The sequence below is a fragment of the Enhydra lutris genome, unplaced genomic scaffold, assembly GCF_002288905.1.
Source record: "Enhydra lutris kenyoni isolate GAN:26980312 unplaced genomic scaffold, ASM228890v2 scaffoldscaffold21, whole genome shotgun sequence".
Taxonomy (NCBI): domain Eukaryota; kingdom Metazoa; phylum Chordata; class Mammalia; order Carnivora; family Mustelidae; genus Enhydra; species Enhydra lutris.
Genome location: NW_019154105.1, coordinates 68,658,225 through 68,677,833, shown reverse-complemented (window position 1 = coordinate 68,677,833; position 19,609 = coordinate 68,658,225). Strand labels below are relative to the sequence as shown.

General features: G+C 46.3%; 1 protein-coding gene across 2 annotated transcripts in view; it reads left to right on the top strand.

The window, feature by feature from the left end:
- The first annotated feature begins 125 nt into the window (after window positions 1-125).
- LOC111149264 (nuclear receptor binding SET domain protein 2) overlaps window positions 126-19,609 on the top strand; it is a 93,071-nt gene continuing 73,587 nt past the window's right edge. For both annotated transcript variants that reach the window (XM_022506229.1, XM_022506230.1), the window contains exon 1: window positions 126-183. The gene's annotated coding sequence lies outside the window, so the exon portion shown is untranslated. The remainder of the gene's footprint in view (window positions 184-19,609) is intronic.

The window sequence follows — 19,609 nt, the reverse complement described above, 5'->3', positions numbered from 1 at the left end:
CGGGGGCGGGGTCGGCGCCGCGCGCGGAGAGCCTCGGCCTGGCCGCGCTGCGCCCGCCGCCGCCGCCGCCCCCTCCCCTCCCTCGGCCCTCCCTCCCCCGCGGCCCCGGCCCCCTCCCCGGCCCGCCGCCGCCGGAGCCGCCGCGCCGGGAGAGCCGCCGCCGGAGGATGCGACGCACAACAGGTCACTGGAGCCGCCGGCCCAACCGCCGCCGCGGGCCTGAGGGGCTGAGGGGCCCGGGGGCCCGGGGGGCCCGAGGGGCTGAGGCGCTGAGGGGCCGCCGGGCCGAGGGCTCGCGGGGCCGGGCGTGGGGGGGGGGCAGGAGGACCAGGGAGGCCGGCGGGGCGGGGGCGGCCGCGGCTAACGGGGCCGGGCGTCGGGCGGCCGCGGCCATGTTGGGCCCGGCCGCCGGCGGCTGCACCTGTGCCGGCCTGCGGGCCGGGCGGCCTTTGTTCGCGGCGGCGCCGAGCGAGCCGGGCCGGCCTTTGTGAGGCGCTGGCCCGGGTCGGGGCCGGCGGTGGGAGGGGCGCGCCGGGTCGGCGCGGAGGCGCTTTTTTTTGTCTGCGGTGGGTCCGCGGGTGACACTCAGGGACGCGGGCCGTTGGTCAGCGCGGGCGCCCGGGAGCCGGGCCGGGCCTTGGCAGGTGGAGGCGCGGGCCGGGCGTGGGGACCCCGTCGGGGGCTGTGGGCGCGCGCTGCCCAGGCCCCCGGCGCCGCCGCGGAGCCCCGAGGCCTCAGGACGCGCACAGACGCGTCCCCCCGGCCGCACGGCTGGCTCGGCCCCACTCACGAGAAGGGCGGTTGGGAACCTCAGCATTTCCAGAATGCGGGGCTTGAGTTTCGGGGGAACGGCTGTGGGCCTGCCGCGGGGTTGGCCGGCTCCCGCTCCGCGCTCAGGACGGGAGTGGCCCCGGCTTTGACATTCGGGTGGAAACTTAGTATCGCGGCCGCCCTTCCGCCGCGGGTCGGCCCCGGGGGGTGCGTGCTGGGCTAGCCGCACCTGGGGAGAGAGGCCAGCTCGCTAAGGCGTGGACTCGGGTCTCCGTTAGCGAACTTGTGCAGCGCTGACAGCCCACGCTTGGGTTTTCCGGGCCCGACTTTTAAATGAGTTACACACCGAGGCTCCTTCATCGCCCAACAGCTGAAATCCGTCCCGGAGGCACCGCGCACCCACAGCACCCACGCTCCTGACTGCGTTTTCTGTATTTTTAAATAAGGTTATGGAGATGTTAGGTAAGAAGCCGCCCCATTTATGCGGCTGGGACCTTCACTTTCCTTTCTTCAAATGTTTGAAATGTCCTAGTTCCATATTGAGGTGGGAAGAGAACAACACTCCTGGAGAACCTCGACTCCAGACAATAAGGCGCGGGGAGCGAGCCCTGCGCGCACCGCCCTCTCCTCGTGTGCCTGGCGTGTGCTCTTCTCCCCACAGCCGGCCATAGTTCAGATCTCAGCTATCCGCTGGAAGTGAGCAGGACTCATGCCTGAAGCACGATTACTTTGAGTCATTTCCTTTCCTTTTCTTCCATTTTCTCAGACGCCCAGCAGCCTTCAGTTTGGGGCTAGTGGTTGGTGAAGTGAGGGCTTACTGCGTGGTTGTGAGTTTGAGAGAGCTTTTGTGTAGAGCTCTGATCTGTTCGGTACAAAATACGCTCCCCCACCCCCCTGCATTACCCCCAATTAGGCTGGCCCCGGACTGCAGCAGGGAGTGTTCAATTTATAACTGAATTTTGAAGAATGAGGGGCTGTGTATTCGTGTGTGTGCGCGCGCCATTCGTGGAAACACTAGAGTGCAACAGTAAGGTGAGCAGGCCGCCTGCTGCAGCAGCTTACACTTTTTTGGCAAGTAATTTATGTGGAACTGTTAAGACAGCGAGTACCTGCTGAACTGTGAGGAACCCAATGAAGAGTAAGTCGGAACGGCAGGAACTAGATGTCAGAAAGGAGAGGCTCTGTGGCTGTAGTGAAGGAAGAGTGGGTTGGGCCTCCCACCTACTCGGATGTCCTTTCCTCCCCTAAGTAGTCCCAGCTTTTACAAGTTTACTCCTATAGCGGAATGTAAACTAATTAGTTACTTCCTTTTTTATGGCTTGACGCTTCAGTGTAAAACATGTGAGAGTAGGTGGGATAGACTTCCTGAGGAGTGCTGGGAGAGGATGGACGCCAATAAAATGTGAGCCGCCTGAGATAGGGTTTTTTGCCACCAAGCGCGTGTAAAAGAATGTGCTAAGATGATGCTGAAGTTTATCACTCTGCCCCTTTTCAATTGGGGCAAATAACCTTTCTAAGTTAACACTTTAACCAGCGGGAACTGAAAATACGAGCTTTACACTCCCATCTTCTGGTGTACACGGTTGTTGCTGTTGCTCCCGCTTGCCTGAGAATGTATGCAGTTTTGGGTAAGCATCTTAGTTTCCTGAGCCTCACTTTTCTCTTCTGGTGGACTTTAGTAACTGTGTCTTTGGTCCCCAAATATGTGGTGCCCTGTCCTGACTTCAGACCTTTTGCGTGGACTGTTGGTTGATGTGGAGCACTGCTTCTCCGTGTTTTGGAGTACAGAGTACCTAGCCTTTTAATGGCCATATGTGACCTTTCTCTCTGTTGGATGAGCCATTGGGAGATAGGACTCCCCTAGCCTTGGGTAGCCCAGGCTCTGTTGGTACCTTCTCATGGCAGCACTCAGTAAATGCTGAATAAATGGGCATATGACTTAGGATAAACAAACAACCCATTTTAATGTCAGCATCTGGCCTGTTTGCCTTTTTGTAAGTCATGTTGGAGCAGAAAGGGATCCTCTGGAAGAAGCTGAGTATGGAAAATAAGGGGCTGGCCTAAGGTCAACCCTGCCAGTTGAAGGCAGACGATTAACTGACTGAGGCCACCCAGGCGTCCCAATCATCCTGCTTTTTTTTTTTTTAAGATTTTATTTATTTATTTGACAGAGAGAGATCACAAGCAGACAGAGAGGCAGGCAGAGAGAGAGAGAGAGAGAGAGAGAGGGAAGCAGGCTCCCTGCTGAGCAGAGAGCCCGATGCGGGACTCGATCCCAGGATCATGACCCCAACCGAAAGCAGTGGCTGAGCCACTCAGGCACCCCCCAAGCATCCTGCTTTAATTGGGGAGCCAAGACCATGTTTGCCAAGCAGGGCTGTTCCCTTTTCCTTTCCTCATCATAGCTAACTCAAATGTTAAATAAAAAGTTAATGATGAGGGGCACCTGGGTGGCTCAGTGGGTTAAAGCCTCTGCCTTCAGCTCTGGTCATGATCTCAGGGTTCTGGGATCGAGCCCCACATGGGGCTCTCTGCTCAGCGGGGAGCCTGCTTCCCTTCCTCTCTCTCTGCCTGCCTCTCTGCCTACTTGTGATCTCTATTTGTCAAATAAATAAATAAAATCTTAAAAAAAAAAAGTTAATGATGAAACATTGCAAATGTGTAAGTATAATGAGTAATAGAAGAGACCTCTCCCGACCACCAAAATGAAGTAAGCAGCGATGTTTTTACTGTACCTCACTGTATTGCTGGGCAAGGTAAAAAGAATATAAAGTGTATGAAATACAAAAGCTAGAGGTGATGTGAAAGGAGGGTTAGGCTGGTACTTCACCACTGTCTTTATATGATTTGTTAATTTCTTTATCAGGAATGGTTGTTTACGCGAAGCTCTTGGGGGAGAAAAAGACTTAACATTGGTTACCCCAGGGACTTGTCAGCATTTTGCATTTGTCTCTTGGTTGCAGTATAGCTTTTGAAGGAGCTGATTGATTTGATGAAATTTGGATTGCTAGGTAAAAGAATCAAGACAGACCACAAAGTAGTTTTGTCCTTGAGACTGCCTTCCAAAAAGCAAATGGCTACATATAATTCTCAAATCATCTTATTTCTGTAATACTTAAATGGTTTCAACAAAACAGACAAGTATAGAGTTTGCAAAGTGTTGGTTAAGCTGAGTGCTGGCTTATAGCTCAAAAACCTCAGTAGTGAGACTTCCCTGGCAGGTATATAGAGAAACAATGTTTATTACTGGAAGGAGTTGGGACCTCCATTTTTAAGCTGTCTTTGAAAGAGTTGATGATACAAATTAAGTCTATTATGCTGTTAAAGGATGTATTTATATCAGCAGTGTCTTCGGGTTTCAGTTAATTTTTCACGTATGTTTTTGCTGCTGTATGCTGGCGGCCAACAGATTAGAAAGTATGTTTCTGACTCCAGTTTTACTACCCTCAGTCAGATCTCTACATCCTGCCAGGACTTTCCAAAATGCATACATGATCATGCATACATGATCATACATCCCCCACTTTTCAGGGATCTCCATTGCACTTCGGGGTTCAAGACCAATGTCCCCCTGGCTTTCTAACTCTAACTGCACTTCCTATTTCTCCCTTTAGCACTTCTCTTGCTGCTGTACTTTTGGACGTTTGCCTGATCAGTGTTTGCCACCCCTTTCCCCCAACTCATCACCCCCTCCATGTATATGTGGGCCCAGTTGGCTTTTCCTGTTAACTGCCTCTCAGTCAACTCTCAGCTTGGACCTCACTCCTAGAAAGCCACCCAAGTCCTTGTCTGTTTTGAGAGGCTCTCATAATTATGCCTTGAGCAATTTGTGGTTGCTTCACCCACCTTTGCCCACTGTCCATTCTCACTCTGCTACAGGCACCCTGGCTTCTTGCCCATCTCAAGGACCGTAGCCATGCTTCAGGCCTCAGACTGCTGCACTTGCTCTTTCCTCTGCCTGGAGTGTTCTTCCCTGGACATCTGTATTGCTTGCTCCTTGCCTGCTTTTAGGTCTTTGCTCAAACTTCTTCCCAGGCACTTTCCCTGACCACTGATTTAAAAGACCCTGTTGCCACCTGGCACTCCCCATCTGCTTTAGCTTTTCCTCCATAGCACTTATCCTTTGACATTTAGTGTGTTTTACTTATTTTTTCATCTACCTGACTACATTGAGATGTCTGTACGGGTGAGGACTTTTCCTTCTGGCTTTGATTACTGTCGTAACCCCAAGTGCCTGAAACAGTGCCTCAGGGACTATCAGTGATTGTTTGAGTGAATGGACCCTCAGTTCTTAGATGTCGGGGATATAATATGTCTCAAGCGTGTGGGTGAAGGGGAGTGATATGAGCATGTGCCTTGCTGTGAAGTTGGAAAGGCGGAGGGCCGTGGGCAGGTAACACATGTCAGAGAAGAAGCTCATGGCCCAGTGCTTGAGAATGGTGGCCCTCCAAGGCACAGGATGTAGGAGTAGGAAGAGTGGGTAGATGTAAGAAGTGGGGCTGAAGTGGCATTGATGGGCTCTGGTAAGCATAGGGCTCAAAATAAGAGAACAGATCAGATTTAACCCAGGTGATTCTGGTATTCATAATTTGAAAGATTGGGTGGATTAGGCCCCATTTTTATCTCCCTGTGAACTGGTGAAAGAGAAGGTGGGCCTAGTTTCTCATCTATCTGTTTCTTCCAAACGGAAGTTCTGATCTTACCTATCAGTCAATAATGTGTCCTTGGTGCCTTACTGTTCCCCCATAGAGGAAGTTCTAGCTCTTGAGTGTAGCATGTGGCCCCTGCATGTTTTTCTGGCATCTTTGTTGGTTATTCCTTTGTGGCTGTACTGAGATCTCATTGTTTAGCTGCTGCGGCTCTGGTGATGAGCTGGGCTCTGTCCCATGGGTCTTTGTGCTGTTGCTTCTTCCTCGCTTATCCCGTTTGGTGCTGCTGTGCTCCTCTCATGGCCCAGCCTTTCATTGCCACTGGTGTTGCCCACCCTGCACCCAGAGCACTTGATATGGGGTTTTTGGTTTGTTTGTTTGTTTTTTTCCTCCCAAGTTTGTCGTTTTTTTAGGAGTGTTGGACCCTGTCATGACAGTACATCATGTGAGTTTGCCCCTCCCTCTGCTCTGGGTTGTGAGTTGTTCAAGGAGAGGGCCTTCTGACTTGTCTTCTGGTCTTTGAATAGTGCACAGAAGTACTCTGTTAATAAGTAGAGATAGGTTTTGAGTCTTCTGTTTTCCTAAAGTGTTTTGTTCCATAAAAATTTGAATTCCTAGATTTAAAGAATTCAAATATATGTTAGAAATAAGAGGTTTCTGTTTTGCTTCCCCTGAAAGATTTGGAGTTGGTGCCATCTGGGTAAAGCTTTTCTCTGTATGGCTTTGAGCCTTGAATATTCTTTACCTCTTATTGAATCCTCACAGCAGGAAACTGAATCCCAAAGATATTAAGTGATGACCCAAAGTCACAAGGCTATAAGTGATTAGAACTCCTGCAAGGCCTGACCTTTGATTCTGTACTCTGGGAACTTACTTGTTCTGCCTCTCAGGGGACATTTTAACATAAGGCTATCTATACATGTTTAGGAAGGTGGGCTATTATGTTTTTGTTAGTCGGTATGGTGGTGTACTTCTTTCTAACATATCTTCATTCACTGAGTGTCGGCTGGGTTCCAGTGATGAGCCAGAGTCTATGTCCTTTATCCCATGGAGTTTACAGACTGGTGAGGGGGATGAAACCAGGGAGACAGTGCACAAAGATCATGTCTTTGAAAATCCTATGAAATAGTCTTGCCAAATAATTGGACCTCATTCTGATCAAGGTTCTATGTCCAACAACCAATTTACGGGAAGTAATAGGGGAAAGGAACACATTATACTATACCACAGGATTGTCATCAGCAGAACTCAACACTTGGGAAACCTACAAGTCCAGTAACCTGATCTCTTCAACAGGGAACAAAATTGTACTGTGGAGGGCTTAGTTGTGTCCCAGACAGGCCAGTTAGAGACATGGCTAAACATCACCTTTGATATTTGAGACACTTAGGAATTGGAACACTGATTAGATTTGTCATTAAGGAATTTTTTAAAAGATTTTATTTATTTATTTGACAGAGAGAGAGACAGGGCATACAAGCAGGGGGAGTGGGAGAGGAGAAGCAGGCTTCCCACTGGGTAGGGAGCCTGATGTGGGGCTCAGTCTCAGGACCTGGGGATCATGACCTGAGCCGAAGGCAGATGTTTAAGGACTGAGCCAATAGGCACCTCAAGGAATTTCTTTTTTTCTTAGCTGCCGTAATGTTCTGTTAAGTTAAAAGAATTTGAGGGGTGCCTGGCTGGCTCGGGCGGTGGAGCATGGGACTCTTGATCTCTGCGTCCTGAGTTCAAGCCCCACGTTGGGTGTAGTAGAGCTTACTTTAAAAAAAAAAAAAGAAAGAAAAAAGAATTTGTAACTTTTAGAGACACATACAGCTACTTACCTATGAAATGATACAACATCTGGGATTTGCTTCACCATTCTATGAAGAGGGGGTAGTGAGTGTGTGGCTGGATCAGGACTGGCCTAGGTTGATGGGTACATGGGACTGTACCTATTCTGTCTACCTTTATGTGTATTTGGAATGCTCCGTAACAAAAAGGGAAAAAAAAAGTCATGAAGGAAAGGTTGAATGCATCTAGTAGCATCTGCAGGGAGATTGTATGTAACTGGGGACTCGGTATACTTGGTAGAGGTAGGCACGAGTATTCTGGAGGAGGGAGCAGTCCGTGCAAAGACCCTGGCATAGAAGCGGAAAGGGGACCAGTTTGGCTAGAGCAGAGGGTGAAGGGAACTGTGTGCCAAACAAGGCTGTAGAGGGGAGGGTGCAGATGTTTTGGGGCTGTATTAAGGATTTTCACCCTAAGATGTGAAGCCCGTGAAGGGTTTTAAGGGAAGGTGGGCTGTATGTGTGAGATAAGCATCGATTTGTTTTGGGAAGTGCCTTTTTCAGAGTTTTCTGTAGAGTCAGTAATGAGAGTAAGGTTAGGGGAGAGTGAAGAGTTGGGTACAGGAGACCATGCTGCGGTTACTACTGTTTGTCTGCACTGGGAGTTTTCCGGTCACCCTTGTTTGGAGGCCTTGTAGGATTGAGCACTTTTGCCCCCTGGATTGTGGTATGCCTATGTAATTTGCTTTGGACGATGACAAGTGACCTTTCACTTCGACTGGAAGATCTGAAAGATGTATGCTTTGTTGTATTTTCTTTTTCTTTTTCTTTTTTTTTTTTTTTTTAGAAATTTTAAAAAAGATTTTATTTATTTAACAGAGAGAGAGAGAGAGAGAGAGAGAGATCGATCACAAGTAGGCAGAGAGGCAGTGGGCGGGGAGGGGGAAGCAGGCTCCCTGCCAAGCAGAGAGCCTGACTCGGGGCTCGATCCCAGGACGCTGAGATCATGACCCGAGCTGAAGGTAGAGGCCCAATCCACTGAGCCACCCAGGTACCCCATGCTTTGTTGCATTTTCTTTTCCTGATTCTAACTGTAGAAGCAGATAGATACATGCTGTACACAAGAAAGAAACCTTTGGGCGGAGCCGAGAACAAGTGACTGCTTTGGGGCTTGTTATTGCTGCACAGCCTAGTCCAGTGGGTCTCAACATCTGGTTCCCAGACTGGCAGCATCAATCACCTGGGAACTTGTTAGAAATGCAGATTTGCAGGCCTGCCCTTGACCTACTGAGTCATAAGCTCTGGAGTGGGGTCCAGCAGTCTGTGTGCAAATGAGCTTTTCATGTGATTCTGACGCATTCTACTTTGAGAAGAACTGCCTCTGAGTTTGCTAATTGATAAGCCAGTTAGGAGTTTGTGGTGTTAGTCTGGTGAAGGATGGTGGTGGCGGGCTAACTCTGAGACTGTGGGTGTGGAGGGAAGTAGGTAGGCTTAGGTAGGAAGGATTCTGGCTGGAATAAAACTGGTAAGGCTTGTTGTTGGGGATGTGGGAGATGGTGAGGGGAGAGATGTTAGGGATGGCCCCTGTGTTTTTGTCTGACAACACTGGATGGCTGTACCATTCACTGTCTAGACAAAATATTCTTTTGTAAGCATTTATATTTACTTCAGTTTCAGGGCTCAGAAACAGAGAAAAGTCTATTAAGGAATCTTTAAAATTTTTTTTTACTTCTTTGCTCAAATGTCAATTTCTCAGTGAAGCCCGCATTGCTCCCCCATTTGAACTTGCTCCATGTGTGCTCCCCTGATCCCCTCTGACTGTTTTTATCCACAATAGTCATTACTTTGTTTATTGTACCCCACCTGGCCTCCCCTCTTGAGTGGAAGCTTCTTGAGGCAGGACACTGGTCTCTAGTTCCCTTCTGTAACCCTGGAATCATGTTGCACCTATAAGTGCCCAGTGTATTCGAGCTGAACGGACTATTGCCTGTTGAGGTATGGGCACTGACTGCTGTCCCCGTGGCCAGATCAGAGAGCTGCAGCACACTTTGGATACATGGGTGATAAGGAGAGCCTGCGGCTGACTTAGAAGTGCTCTGGTTTTGGTCTGTGTGACTGGGGTGTTGCTGAGCATGTCTGGGGTCTGGTGATGAGGCCCCTTTACTCTCATCTCTTCAGATTCTTCTATGTAATGGTCTGAGGTGGAGGCTTGAGCTGGCTCGAGAACATGGAGGAGCTGACTTCAGACAGCCTGGTCTTCCTCAGGTGGGAGGAAAAAGCATGTTTTGTTGGCAGCAGCAGTACCCAGAATGAAAGCTGAATGTTAGGTCTTTCTCTCTTGTTCTGTATTTGAAATTGTATACTTTATCTGTGGAACATGAGTTGGGATTATGCATCATGCTAACAGTTTATTGGATTCTTTCTGTTTAGTTCTGAAATTTGTATAAAAGGGTATTTGTTTTTTAAAATTCAACTGCTTATAACTTTGAGAAAAAAAATTATAGTGATTCTTGTTTGTCCTACCTTTGGAGGCTAAGCTCCTGTGCATTTCTCAGATACCAGAATGCTCCTGGCTGCTTTAGGGATCTGTGTGAATTAGCAGATTATATTGGTAACAGGCCGAAGGAGGGTGGCACCCAGTGCCCCACTGTCAGGCCCCTGCCGTGGGTGAGTGCAGTGTCATTGCGGGTGACCTCCTGGTTCTGAAGAAAGAGTAACAGAAGACCTCATTGATCATTACCGTCTCTACTTCCTTTGGAGAGGGCCACTGATTATTTTTGTTGGTTGATAAACTTCTGAGATAGAGGATATCTGTGTCTTGATGGCCCATTAAAAGTGAACATGTGTTTTAATAGGAATTTGCTCTTTACATTCTGCCTCTCCAGGACTCCCAAGGTGACTCCTTCGGGCCAAGCATAAAGAACACTGGTTTCATACACCAGGTGTGCCCCTGGTGTTGGAGTGGAGCTGGTGGTCTCTAAAACTTGGCTTCTGTTCTTGGTTGAGCCCTCTTTGTGGGCTGTCCTTCACCTGTAGAGGCCACTGCTGCTTCCCTTAGTCTTCACCAACTATTCTTGTTCTCTGCTATCGGCCAAGATCTTGGAGCTGATTATTTGTAGCTGCCCAAATCCTGGCACCACCTCACCTCTCCCCTCCATTTGTGAGTTTTGGGCACAGGAGTGATGGGCAGAGTATGATGTACAGAAAGTGAGTTGTGAGTCCCAGCCTAGATTCTATAGAAATCTTTATTTTCAAGAATGTACAAATTATTGACATCATTAAGGCAAAATGGAAAGCTTAATTATCAAAAAAATACATTCTGTGAAAAATTTGTATGGTAACAGATAATGGAAACATAATCATAACCTCATCAACCAAAATGTTTATGGATATTTTTTGATTTATCTTTTCCTTTATCAAACTGAACCATTTACCCTAAAAACAGTATGTTCTGTGAGGGTTGTAACAAAGGATAACCGTCCTCTGCTTTGCTCACTCTGCTTCCCTATTCCATGAGGCAGCTGCCCTACTCTTTTAGCTATTTCTTGTATCTATCTGTACTTTAGAAAAATGACTTTTTTTATTTTGCTGACTTGAGAACTTTTTTTTTTTTTTAAGATTTTATTTATTTATTTGACAGATATCACAAGTAAGCAGAGAGGCAGGCAGAGAGAGAGGAGGAAGCAGGCTCCCTACTGAGCAGAGAGCCTGATGCGGGGCTCTATCCCAGAACCCTGAGATCATGACCTGAGCTGAAGGCAGAGGCTTTAACCCACTGAGCCCCCAGGTGCCCCGAGAACTTTCTGATTTATATATATTGTGTGTCATGTTCATCATTGGGAGATAAGGATTTAACTTTCTTATTCCCCTGTCCTCCTGCTTTACCTTCCCTGCTTCTTCCCAACATGGTGGTATTTTGGTCCTCTCTTTCTATGTAATAAGCTATTACAGAACTCAGTGGCTGAAAATATAGCATTTACTCGTTTTGCAGTCTGGACATAGTATGCCACAGTTATCTTGTTTCTGCCGTAGGGACTGTTTCATTCATTTCGCTGGCACGCTGGTATTGGCTGTTGGCTGACTGCAGGCCTCAGTTCTCACCAGAAGCCATGAAGCTGCTTGGGCTTCCTCACAGCATGGTGGAAGGAGGTGAGCCCTGCCAGTCCTTTCAAGGGATCAGCTGGCCCTGGCGTGGCATCGCTTTTGTCATGTTCTCTCAGGAAAAGCAGTCACAGGCCCAGGCCAGATGAAAAAGTGTGGAAACCTAAGACATTTCTTTGTTGGGGTGGAGTAAGAGAGAATTTTTGACTATCTTTAATCCACCACAGTTTTATAACAATTTCTGGTTTAAATGAATATTTACCAGCTATTATATTGTTCAGCTAAATCATACACTATGAGTGATATTTATTTTCTTATATGACTTGTTTTCCTAGTGGAAATAATTATGTTATTTTTCTGTTTGCTTAGTTTTCCATGCATCTATTGGTAATTCAGTCCCAGGTTTTCTACATGAACCGTTTAAAAAGCCTTTTGTGATGGTCAGTTACACTCTGTCACTTGCATGTTTTTCTCTTGGTGACCTTGGAGCTGTTTGTCTTCCTGCTGCAGACTGGACTCCTCCATAGGCCTGTGGCACAGCTGCACATTCTTTTTTATTTTTTATTTTTTCCTTTTTTTTAAAGTTTGGTTTATTTATTTTAGTGACAGAGAGAGGAGAGAGGGGCAGAGGAAGAAAAAGAAACTCAAGCAGACTCTGTGTTGAACACGGAGTTTGATGCGGGGCTCGATCTCCTGATCCTGAGTTGAGACCTGAGCTGAAACCAAGAGTTGGATGCTTAAATGACTGTACCGTCTGTGTGCCCCACAGCTGCCCATTCTTATTTTCTGAGGTGGACCCCCCCCATTTCCTGGGTGTCATGTCTTTTGTGATTTACTTTCATGTTTTGGTGATATACCTTCTGTTGGTTATCTTAGAATGTGTGGGAGGCAATATTTTTGAGACTTAGCATGCCAAAACCATTTCTTACATTGGTTGATAGCTTGGCTAGGTATATAATTTGGATTTGAAATAATTTTCTCAATTTGAATGCATTGCTTCAGTATTTTTGGGTTTTCCATGTGGATTTTCTCTTTTAGGAAAGCTGGTGCTTTCTGGGTCTCTGATTCTTCACATGTGACCTGTTGTTTCCCCACCCCCAACCCCAAACCAGATGGGTCTCCTTTGCATTTGTTATGCTGACACTTGATGGGTCTTTTCTACTTTCTGATTCTGGGACATTTTGAGTTATTTCTTTCATAATTAAAAAAATCTTTTTCTTTAAGATTTTCTTCATTTGAGAGAGAGCACAAAGAGAGGAGCAGACTCCCCGCTGAGCAGGGACATGAGCACTCTTATTGTCAAGATTAAAAAAAAAAAATGGGGTTGGTGCCTGGGTGGCTCAGTCAGTTGTGTCTCACTCTTGATTTTGGCTGAGGTCATGATCTCAGGGTCCTGGGATTGAGCTCCCAATCAGGCTCGGTGCTTGGCGTGGAGTCTGCTTGAGATTCTCTCTTTCCCCCTGACCCTCCCCCCCCTTTCATGCGTTCTCTCTCTCTCTGTCAATAAATAAATAAAATCTTTATTTTTATGTTTTTAAAGCGTTTTATTTATTTGACAGAATGAGAGAGAGAGTGAACACAAGCAGGGAGAGTGGGAGAGGGAGAAGCAGTCTCCCTGGGGAGCAGAGAGCCCAAGTCAGTCTCGATCCCAGAACCCTGGGATCATGACCTGAGTTGAAGGCAGATGCTTAACCAACTTAGCCACCCAGGCACTCTCCCAGTAACCTTTTATTTATTTATTTATTTATTTATTTATATTTTTATTTTTTTAAAAGATTTTGTTTATTTATTTGACAGAGATCACAAGTAGGCAGAGAGACAGGCAGAGAGAGAGGAAGGGAAGCAGGCTCCCCTCTGAGCAGAGAGCCCGATGCGGGGCTCGATCCCAGGACCCTGGGAACACGACTGGGCCGAAGGCAGAGGCTTTAACCCACCGAGCCACCCAGGCACCCCTATTTTTATTTTTTTTAAAGATATTTTATTTGTTTGATAGAGAGCAAGAGAGGGAACACAAGCAGGGGGAGTGGGAGAGGGAGAAGCAGGCTTCCTGTTGAGCTGGGAGCCCGATGCAGGGCCCAGTCCCAGGACTTTGGGATCATGACCTGAGCCGAAGACAGATACTTAACCACTGAGCCTCCCAGGCGCCCCAGTAACCTTTAAAAAAAAAATTCTGGTATAGCTTACATACGGTGTTACATTAATTTCAAGTGTATAGTATAAACTCTGTGTGGTAAGTATGCTTAAGATTTGCTTTCTTAGCGGGAGCCTGGGTGGCTCAGTGGGTTAAAGCCTTTGCCTTCGGCTCAGGTCATAATCCCAGGGTCCTGGGATCGAGTCCTGCATCAGGCTTTCTGCTCAGCAGGGAGCCTGCTTCTCCGTCTCTCTCTCTCTGCCTGCCTCTCTACCTACTTGTGATCTCTGTCTGTCAAATAAATAAATAAAATCTTAAAAAAAAAAAGATTTGCTTTCTTAGCAAATTTCAAGTATGATACAGTATTATTAACTCTAGTCACCATGCTGTGTATTTTATCTTTAGAACTTATGAATGAAAGTTTGTGTTCTTTGGCCATTGTCCTTGCATTTCCCCCAGCCCCTGGCATCTACTGTTCTACGTTTTTTATGAGTTTGACTTTGTCTTCTTTTATTCTTCTTTAGATTCCATATATAGGTGGGACTGTGCAGTATTTGCCTTTGTCTGTCTAGTTTATTTCAGTTAGCATAATGTCTTCTGGGTTGCAAATGGCAGAATTTCCTTTTCTTTTTTTTTCAATTGGTTGAGTAATATTCCATTGCATGTATCTGCTGTATTTTCTTCATCCACCCATTCACTGAAGGACACAGTGGTTGTCTTTTTTTTTTTTTTTTTTAAGAATTTATTTATTTATTTGATGGATAGAGATCACAAGTAAGCAGAGAGGCAGGCAGAGAGAGAGGGGGGAAGCAGGCTCCCTGCTGAGCAGAGAGCCCCATGTGGGGCTCTATCTCAGGACCTTGAGATCATGACCTGAGCCAAAGGCCTAGGATTAACCCACTGAGCCACCCAGGCGCCCCACAGCGGTTGTCTTCATGCCTTGGCATAAATAATGCTGCAGAAAACAAAGGGATGCAGATATTTCTTTGAGATAGCAATTTTGTTTCTTTCAGATAAATGTTTTGAAGTGGGGTTGGTGGATCATATGGTATTTCTGTTCTTAATTTTTTTAAAAAGATTTACTTATTTGAGAGAGGTAGAACATGGGTGCGTGAGCATATGAGTGGGGGGAGGGGCAGAGGAAGAGCATCCCCAGGCAGAGTCCCTGCTGAACATAGAGCCTGACATGGGGCTTGAACTCACAACCTATGAGATCATGACCTGAGCTGAAACCAAGAGTCAGATGCTCAACCCACTGAGCTGCCCAGTTTTTTGAGGAACCTCCGTACTGTTTCCATAGTGGCTGCACCCACTTACCTTCCCACCAACAGGGCGCGAGGGTCCCTTTTCTCCAGGTCCTGGCCAATACCTGTTGTTTCTTGTCTTTTTGATGAGGGTCATCCTGATGGTGGTGGGGGGGGTGAGGTGACTGTGGATTTGATTTGCATTTCCCTGATGATGACGGATGTTGAGGATCTTTTTAAGTACCTATTGGCCATCTGCATGTCTTCTTTGGGAAACTGTTCAGAGGTCTTTCATAATTTTTAAAGTCTTCTATTTCTTTTTGGAACTCTTTTTTTTTTTTTAAGATTTTATTTATTTATTTGACAGAGAGAGATCACAAGTAGGCAGAGAAGCAGGCAGAGAGAGAGAGAGAGGGAAGCAGGCTCCCCGCTGAGCAGAGAGCCCGACGAGGGACTCGATCCCAGGACCCTGAGATCATGACCTGAGCCGAAGGCAGCGGCCCAACCCACTGAGCCACCCAAGCGCCCTCTTTTTGGAACTCTTATCACGTGGATGTATTGTCAGGATGATCTTCAGATTTTCTTTTTCTCTCTTATGTTTCTCCTTTCCTTTCTCTGCCTCTTTTCTTTCCTCCTTACTCTTCCCTGTGCCTGCTTTCCTCCCTCCCCTCTTCTACTCCCTCCCTGCTCCCTCTCCTTTCTTCTCCCTTCTCCCTCCTTCTGTCCTTCCTCTTCTCCTTTTGGCAAGACTGTAGGATGTCTTGTCTCTTTTTGTCCCTTCAGCAGTTGTGGAATGCAACTATAGAGAGTGCTATAATTTTTAACTATTTTGGAAATATTTTTACATTTTCATAGTGTTCCTTTAAAATTTAAAGAAGAACTTAGATAATATATTCTCATGCTTCAGAATTAAAAAGTAGAGTGTGCAGATCTCTCTACCACTTCATTCCTGAGCTGTCTCACTCACCTCCTTAGAGGCGGCAGTGTAGCTGGAGGTAGACAGAGCGTACTTAAGTGGGAAGGAGTGAGTCTGATTTAACTACCAAGGGAATGTACGTTGAGGTTTCTCTCCTTCCCAGCATTATGTGTTCCTCTGAGTTCCTGGTTTTCTTTTGCTTTTTAAAATTCTTGTTTCTCAAAAAAAAAAATAATAATAATTTAAAAAAATAAATAAAATTCTTGTTTCTCACGGTGAGGTTTCTCCAATGCCTGATTGCCCTCTTCAGTGAAGGCCCATTGTTAAGATGGAGGTCCAGAAGTTGACGGAAGGTCTGTGGGTGGGGGTCTTTATTGAAGGCTGATTGGTCAGGACCCCACTGTCAGTCTCAGTAGGGGTCTCACCCTGAATCCTGGTAGGTCTGGCTGCCTCTTAGAATTCACTGCTGGACTTCCATGGAAACTTGCTGCTTTGAGCGCCCCTCCTCCGTGGGTTGTGACCCCCTGATGTGCCCTGTCCCTAATCTAAACTCCAGTCTTTGTCGGGCTGGGGCAGGGCTGGGACTGCATGTTATCTGCACTTACGGTTTTTGTAGCAGATGCCACTGCTCTATTCAGTGAATTATCCTTATGCTTTAAGTATATTTTAGAAGGAAAAGAGGAAAATATTTTACAGGTAAGTGAGCAGTACAACTTAATGTTTAATATCTTTCCCATTCAACAAAAATTTGATATTTAGAAAATTGAGATAAAATTCACATACCATAAAATTCAGCATTTAAGCCATTTTAAGGTTTATATTTCAGTGGGGCTTTTTTGCTTTTTTGTTTGCTCAGTATGTTCTCAGTGTTATACAACCATCACCACTGTCTAATTCTTGAATATTTTCATCATCCTACTATGAAGGTCCATACTCATTAGGAGTCCCTCCCTGTTCCCTCTCATCCCCTGGCTCCTCTACTTTTATTTCTCTGCAGATGTGCCTGTTCTGGACATTTTGTAGAAATAGAATCCTATGATGTGTGGCCTTTTGTGACTGGCTTCTCTCACTCCACATTCAGGGGTTCATTCCTTTTTGTGGCTAAGTATTAACAATGTATGGGCAGAGCACATTTCTTTTATCAGTTTATCAGTTGCTGGATATTTGGGTTGTTTTTTGCTTTTATGAGTAGTGCTGCTGTGAAGATTTTTTTTTTTTTAAGATTTTATTTATTAGAGCATGAGTCAGGAGGAGGGGCAGAGAGAGAGGGAGAAGTAGGCTCTCTGCTGAGCAGGGAGCCCAACATGGGGCTCGATCCCAGGACCCCAGGATCATGACCTGAGCTGAAGGCAGATGCTTCACCAACTGAGCCATCAGGCGCACCTGCTATGAAGATTCCTGTACAAGTTTTTATACGAATATATGTTTTCAATTCTCTCTTGGGTAGATACCTAGGATTGGAATTGCTGGGTCATGGGAACTGTATGTTTAACTTTTTGAAGATCTGCTGGACTGTTTTCTACAGCAGCTATGCCATTTTTCATCCCCACTAGCAGTGTATGAGGGGCCCAAAGATTTGACCTACATTTAGAATATATAGAGTAAAAACCAGTAATGGGACCAAGGAAGATACCATAGGGAGAGAAGCAGCAGTGACAGGTAGGCCCAAGGCTAATACAGAGACCTGCCTCTGGCTCTAAGCTTTTTGCAGCCAAAACAAAACAAGAAACAGGTCAGTTTTAGAAAGTCCTTACTGTCCTACATGTATTTCTGCAGGAAAAACAAAACTTTTCCTGTATATTCTAGATTCTGAATTCTGTATAATCTCTTTCATAAGGGAATTCTTATGATGGAGTCATGGAGTGGCTGGTGCCCTCAACTGTTGCTTTATGGTAAACTGTTCTGATTTCATTGTTCTTCACATAGAGTTCTTTGATAGGAGGTTGGTTGGAGGTCTTGTCATCCAGTGAAGGCAGGACCAAAATACATTCCAGGTGGGTGAATACGACATGTTAGAAGACAAGGGAACATTGAGGGAGGTGCATATGTCCCTGCAAATCTTATTTATATACTTGGGTTTTCCAGTTAAGTCTCTCTTCTGCCCTTAGATGAGTGACTCAAGAGCTTGGTCCCTCTTCTGGCTTGGTTCTGGTGACTGTCCTGAGGCCTCACTGCTGCCCCAGCATTAAGACCTCTCCACTGTGGCTCTCTGCTCAGTTGGATTCACAGAATGAACAGAGCCGGCTGCAGCCGCACATGCAAGCAATTGGGAGTGGGCGCGGTGGGGGGCGGGGCGGAAATGAGCTTTGGTGATTGCTTAGGCTGTGCTCTAGGAAGGACATTCTTCCTGCCATCTTCTGCCCTTCCCCCCATCTTTCTCCTTCCTCTTTTCCCTAACTTGTATATCTGTATTGTAAGATCTCTCTCTCCTCTAGAATATTAGCTCCACAAGAATAAGGAATGTGCTTTATTTGCTGCTGCTGGTCTGGTATTCAGTAAATAGTTTTGAATGGTGATTGTTTTCTGTGTAACCTTCCCCCTTTTTCTGAGAGCGGTGCCCCTTCCTTCACACTGGCGACCCCTCCTCTATTCCATGTGTCCCTGAAGGGGTGCCCAGCCGTCCCAGCTGTCCAGTCTGTCAGGTCATGTTAAATGTATTCTGTGAAATGTAAAGAGTTAATTACATAATTCTTTAGAGTTTATTACAAACGGCAGAGATATGACGCTTAAGCTCTCCACACTTGCTCCCCTTGGAAAGCCACGGGTAGTTCTCAGCTGCTAATTTTTGTTTTAACCTCCATCTTTTTCATTTTTCACTGTTTTGGTGTTTTTTTTCTTCTTACAGTGATCACATGCTACATAATGTTATTAAAAGACATTTTGACAGGGAGAATGTTTTTTTTTTTTTTTTTAAAGATTTTTTATTTATTTATTTGACAGAGAGAGATCACAAGTAGACAGAGAGGCAGGCAGAGAGAGAGAGAGAGAGAGAGGGAAGCAGGCTCCCTGCTGAGCAGAGAGCCCGATGTGGGACTCAATCCCAGGACCCTGAGATCATGACCTGAGCCGAAGGCAGCGGCTTAACCCACTGAGCCACCCAGGCGCCCCAGGGAGAATGTTAGACCAAGAGAGCTCCCTTTCAGCACAGCACGCCTCTGAGACCGCTTTGGTTCTTCCCGTGAGCTCCCCAACTCCAACTCGTGCTCTTCTGTTGCCTTTGTCCTTGTGGATTCACACTGGTTTTGTAATTCCTTTACTGTCATTTTAATTGGGATTTCTAGAAGGAGTACAGATAAATGTGAGAAAGGGAGCCTCACATTCTTTTTAAATATAAAAATTGTTTTTAGAATGACCACTCTCCTTACTTTTTGCATCTTGTTCTTCTGGGTTTATGTTCCTGCTTCTGTGCTGCTTTCAGCATTTCTTTTGTGAAAGGGATCTGTATATTAAACCCCCTTTGTCTTGGTGTGTCTGAAAATATATTTGACTGCACATTTGAATGATAATTTCTTTTTTTAATTGTAAATTTTTTTTAATTGTAATTTTTTTTTAAGGTTTTATTTATTTAGTTGACAGAAACACAGCTAGAGAGGGAACACAAGCAGGGGCAGAGGGAGAGGGAGAAGCAGGTTTCCTGCCGAACAGGGAGCCTGATGCGGGGCTCGATCCCAGGACCCTGGGATCATGACCTGAGCCAAAGGCAGACGCTTAATGACTGAGCCACCCAGGCGTCCCTATAATTTCCTTTTTTTAAAAAAAGATTATTTATTTATTTATTTGAGCGAGTGAGTGAGAGAGAGACAAGGATAGAGGAAACATGAGCAGGGGCAGAGGGAGAGGGAGAAGCAGGCTTCTCGCCAAGCAGGGAGCCCAATGCAGGGCTCGAGCCTAGGACTCTGGGATTGTGACCTAGCTGAAGGCAGACAACTGGGCCACCCAGGCACCCTTGAACGATAATTTCAATGGGAAATTATTTTCCCTTAACACTTAAAGACTCCACCATGTTTGCCTCTGTTGAGGCAAACAAG